This window comes from Triticum dicoccoides, chromosome 6B (genome assembly GCF_002162155.2).
Source record: "Triticum dicoccoides isolate Atlit2015 ecotype Zavitan chromosome 6B, WEW_v2.0, whole genome shotgun sequence".
Classification (NCBI taxonomy): Eukaryota; Viridiplantae; Streptophyta; class Magnoliopsida; order Poales; family Poaceae; genus Triticum; species Triticum dicoccoides.
Window position 1 is genome coordinate 5,066,213 of NC_041391.1, and position 5,577 is coordinate 5,071,789.

Genomic DNA, 5,577 nt, shown 5'->3' on the forward strand with positions numbered 1-5,577 from the left:
TGTATTTAGAAATATAAATAAATACCTAAGGTGTTGCCCTAGCGAGTAGTTCAACTTAGTGTGGCGATCTAAATACTCGCCTACAAGTCAACTTTTCAATCATTAATGCATGGTGCAAGTTGTACATACGACTAGCCACAATGGTGAGTAACATACACTAGTAACATACACATATTCCTAGACTATGTTACTACCTTCATAGTGGGTAGTAACATAAGTGTGGTAACATGCAAAGCTTCATTTATTAGGTTATAGACACATATTGCATTGGGACATGTGATGTTACAGTAACTAGCCAAGTTACTATAAGGCTGGCCATAGTGGGGGTAACATAACTAGTATCATATACTTGGGACTCGCAAACATGCTTATGTGGCAGTCAATTAAAGAAGAGAGAGAGTGTAGTAGTGACATAGGTAGATACTGTAACATAATAAATATTATGCTACTATGTGTCATGCATGGCAATAAATAAGACCATCTATAATACTACTTTATGTTACTATGCACTATAGATATAGTATCATACACTAGTATCATATGCATGATACTAGTATATGTTACTCTCCACTATGACTAGCCTAACTACATCTCTCCTTATTAACTCACTGCCACATAAGCAAATTTGCTGAGTTGGACTCGATGTTACTGCTGAAGTTACTCCCACTGTGGCTAGTGTACAAGAAGTAGTACGTGGTACTCCTACTCCTCGACGACTTTGGAAGGTGCATGTGCATGTGGCCATTAAGATGGATGACCAAGTGGTAAACTTGGTGTGGGGTGTTCTTGACTATAAGTAGCATGGTCTATCATATGGGCAGTAGATCCTATGGTAGCTCACATCATCCTTATATATCTTGTCTTCTTCTCTTATAATGGCTTCATCAGGTGCAGCCGTTGTCGCCGTGCTGGTCGTCGTGCTGCTGGGAATGGGATGGCTAGCGTCGGCGGAGGGGAAAAGAACAGCATGCAAGGACTGCAACTCGATGTGTGCCAGCAGCATCAACTCCTGGGAGCCGCAGGAATGCGGCAGCGGCGCCTGTAGGTCACCAGTGCCAGAGTGCGTGGAGGAATGCGTCGAGCAGTGCAGTTATGGCTGCAGCCCCTCGCCGGGGATACCGGACTCCTGCTACCACTTGTGCAGCGGGATCAACACCCGGGCTAGATGCAGGCGTCAGTGCTGCCCTTCGCCCAAGCAGTGCCAAGAAATCACCGAAAACGCGATGCAGCAGTGCGTCCACCAGTGCGGCGCCTCCTGCAAGAGAGGTTGTAGCCATGCCTGATCAATCCACCTATTAAGTAGTTTTCCTTTTTGTCAAAATAAATCAAGGAGTGCATATATGATGTATGCATGTGCCGATGTGCCTTGTCTTTGTTGTTCTGCCATCGTTGTCCACTCTATGTACTTTACTTGCTTGTATTTGCCTCATCTTATATATTTATAATATTGTTAACCTGCGTTGGAATATTTTGCCCACATTTCTCTACTAGTATGCAGTTTAAATTGAACTTTCTGGTGCATGCACATTTCATTATGGTATCGAATCGATGAGGTCTCAACTTCATGACCCAGAAAACGTATTAAATAAAAATATGTCGGGCCTATGCCGATCCCAAATCTGAGCATTGAGCAACCTAGACGTGGGAGGCAAAATTTCGTGTTTTGACCCTTTTTCCTAACTATTTCAGGATCTGACCCTGGTTTGGAAAATTTTCGGGATTTGACCCTTTTGCTACCGTCAGGGCATCTGACGGTAGGGTTATACAGCCTACCGCCAGGAGGCCTGACGGTAGGGTGCGACGGAGGGGGACGACGGCCGTTTGCCTGTGCTGGCGTGGATAAGTACCCTACTGCCCCCCCCCCCGCGGTAGGCTGGCTAACCCTACCGCCAGGGCCCCTGGTGGTAGGGTGTGGCTAGGTTTTGCCGTGCAAACCTTCTGTAACGAAATATGCAAGGGTCCCTGGCGGTAGGTTCACCCTAGCTACCGCCAGGGGGGTGGCGGTAGGCTGTGTGACCCTGCTGCCAGAGGCCCTGGCGGTAGGGTCATGTGCTTTATTGGTTTAAGTTCATTTGCTTGCTTCTTTTCAAATTCAATATGACATCAATATCACAACAAGTTTAACAAAAATATCACAGCAATATGACAGCAAGTTTCACAAAACTTGAAGTGCATAGAACATTTCAAACGAACTTCAACTAATTAGTAAACGGAGTTCCACATAGTTTCACAAATAGCAAACACATAGATCCACAAATAGGAAACACATAGTTCCACGTAGTTCCACAGCCACTAGAGAAGTTCAACCAAATAGCAAACACATAGACAACCCAACTACAAGAGCCAACTATCGAAGAGCATAATCACTTGCTCCTTCCTCTCTTGGAGGTACGGCCCTCGTTGTTCTTTGAACGAAGCTCTTTAGTCTTCTTCTTGGGCCGTCGAGGAAGCGGTCTCTGGAAAGGGTCTAGACTCAGCAAATCCTTCTTCTTCGGATTCCTCTTCGGCGGCAGCTGAGATGCTTGAGATGATTGAGTTGTTGGAGGTCCATAATCTTCATCGTATTCCTCCTCCCCGTTGCTCTCATCATCCTCCTCCTCCATTTCTTCATGTGTGGCCTCCTCCACCACCTCCTCCTCCTCCTTCTCCTCCTCATCGTGAACCAACCTAGACGACGAGGGAGCATGGCTCGATGAGGCGATGTGACCCTGTGTGGCTACAGGCTGATAAGCTTCAACCGACCCAGCTCCAGCACACCCAAGAAGCCCTACCGGCTTGCGACAACGCTTCACGAACTTCTGTACTCGCAATGAAACAAGAGCATAATAAGTATCACGTTTTATGTTTGCAAGTGAAGAAGATGCATCTGTTTCGAGGAGGCTGAAATTGTACCTTCATCGTCCCCCTCATTTTGTTCTCGGATTGTACGCTCCCGGGGATATCACCTAGTGCATCTGAGGCTTCAAAGATGCATCTGTTCAGCTCACCAGACTGCAATGGCATAAGTCAGTCAAGTTGATGAATACAATAATTTAAATATAACCTCTCAGTTCAAACTTACCACTCTGTTGATGAGGGGGGGGGCAAACTCCCTAAATCCACTGTGGATGTCTCTGATGCCGGTCTGGTAGGCCTGTTCCTCGGGGTCATCCCTCTCCAGCTCCGCGATGTCTTCCGCCGTCCACCGAGGCCTGAGATGAAGATGGTGCTTCTGGCCATCATCGTACCACTTCATGTGTCGGTCCAGGTAAACATCCTAGTTAGTTACCCTCCTCTCCATGTCTTTCCGGTACCTCCGTCGGTTCCATTCTGTCACATGATTTTTATGATGCTCTCCCCAGTCTGTGATCGACTGATTCTTCTGCCGGCTCATCCTGCAAGGCATTAGCAACAAGAAACATCATAACAAAGTCAAACGCAATGAATTCATGGGCACGAAGAACAAGCGCGGGCACTCACAAGTGGAGCGCGTGGCCACCGGTATCGGTGGGCTGGCCTGGTGGCGTATGTTGAAAAATCCCAAACTGCGTGGCCACGCATTGTGGCAAGTGCCACTCGATGGTGTACACACAGATCATGGGCACGATGCACCGCCAGAGACCACTGTCCTCATCGCACACTTTGTTCAGATCAATGTCCCACTCTCAGTCATGATAGGGCCACCAGGTTACCTATTATATATACGGTGCTAAGTTGCCACTCTCGGTCAAAAGTGGAATCAAAGAGAAATGTGTTTAGCGAGTTCATATACCTGCGTATGCGTCAAAGCGTCCAACTCGTTGGTGTAGGTCTTGTACGAAGTCTTGTTTAGACCCGTGTGGAGTTTGACAACGTTCCACTCTTAAGCTACGGTGGGGTGTCGAGCCTCGTCGCCGTCTTTGCTATAGGCACCCCATGGGCGTCTTGGCAGCTTCTCAGGACGCCCCACTGGCAGATGCTCCCACATCCAAATGGAGAAGGCCTAGACAAAGCCACCCATATTGGACTTGTCTCCCGTCCTCTGAGTTGCGTCGTCAAGCTGCAAAAAATCAAATGAGGATCAGATATAACAGAATGTCATGGACATACTTTCGTAGGTAGGCAATTAGATACTCTCTTACCGAACGGTATAGGTAGGCAAGAGATGCGGTCCCCCAACTGTACCCTGCATCCCAGTCGGCTAGGAAGAACAGATAGGACTAGTTGGCAGAGTTCCCGGATGTGTCTGGAGACACGACCTCCGAGAGAATATACCACAGGTAGGCCCTCGCGTACCACTCACAGTCGTCTCATCGGCGTCTTCGGGGCATGTCTTCCGGTGCTCCGGGAGCCAGGACAACGGTACACCGGATGTACGGTTTCCCTTAGCATCGGGGCAGCCGCCGATGAGGGTGGTAACTCTCTCCTGCCAGTTGGTCCTCTCCACTCGCCCGGTCAGTGCATGACCCTCGAGCGGCATGGCAGTGATCATCGACCAATCCTCGAGGGTCACCGTCATCTCCCCGCATGGGAGATGGAAAGAATGGGTCTCCGGTCGCCAGCGATCAATCAGAGCTGTCAAAGCTATGTGGACAAGCGTCGGCGGCTGACGCTTGAACTGCAACACGAAACCCAACAGCCGGGCTTTCTTGAAGAACGGTGTGTAGCGCTCATCGTAGTCCATATGCCCATGAACTCCGTGACCCCTCATGCGCAGTGGCTGGAGCGTCTGTCTAAAAGTGAACGCCAAAAGTTAGGAAATTATTTTCATCAATCCGAAAACTTTGATCAATATTTCATTCATATCACTTACCTCTCCATTCTCTATGAACCGGGCACGATGACCCTTGTCGAATGCCCATTCCAGCATTGAGTATGTGGGCCGATGTTGTCCGCAAGAGGTGGCCGCCTTAATAAAATTTCACAAACAAAAGCACCATAAGCATAAAGCATACATAAAAAAAAATGAACTCAAATCATATCAACATGCATCATATCAAAATAAAATTTTAAGCATATTCCTCCAACAACAACAACTACACATGATGGATCAAATCATATCAACATGCATCATATCATCAAAATTTTAAATAAATTTTTCCAAGCAATATCTCTCATATCATCATATCAACATGCATCATCAAACTAGAGTCCATCTTCACACTAGATCATATAATCATATCAACATGCATCATCAAAATAGGATTCATCCTCATATCAACATTACATCATAATTTTTTTAACAAAAAAAATTATGAACTAGGGTTCATCTTCACACTAACATATGAACTATTGATTAGAGTTCATATCCAATACCACTAGTTACTAAAGAACTAAAAACTACAACTACAATCAATCTTAGGTGAAACAATTTCAATCTAAGTTCAAAAACATGAGGGATTTCAAACAAATAATGCATCGAATCGGAAGAAACTTTGCAAAAACTAATTGGAGGGATTGGAGGAGCTTACGTTTCTCTCTTCGGGGCCATCTCGGTCCGCAAAAACGATCAACAAACAGTGAAGATCCGAGGAGGGGAGTGGAGGAGATGAGAGAGGGAGAGAGGGGCGACTTGGGGGAGAAAAAGAAGAACTACCGATGGGGGAGGGGGAGGGGTGG

General features: G+C 46.8%; 1 pseudogene; it reads left to right on the forward strand.

The window, feature by feature from the left end:
* Positions 1-4,667: 4,667 nt before the first annotated feature.
* LOC119323886 overlaps positions 4,668-5,577 on the forward strand; it is a 4,602-nt pseudogene continuing 3,692 nt past the window's right edge.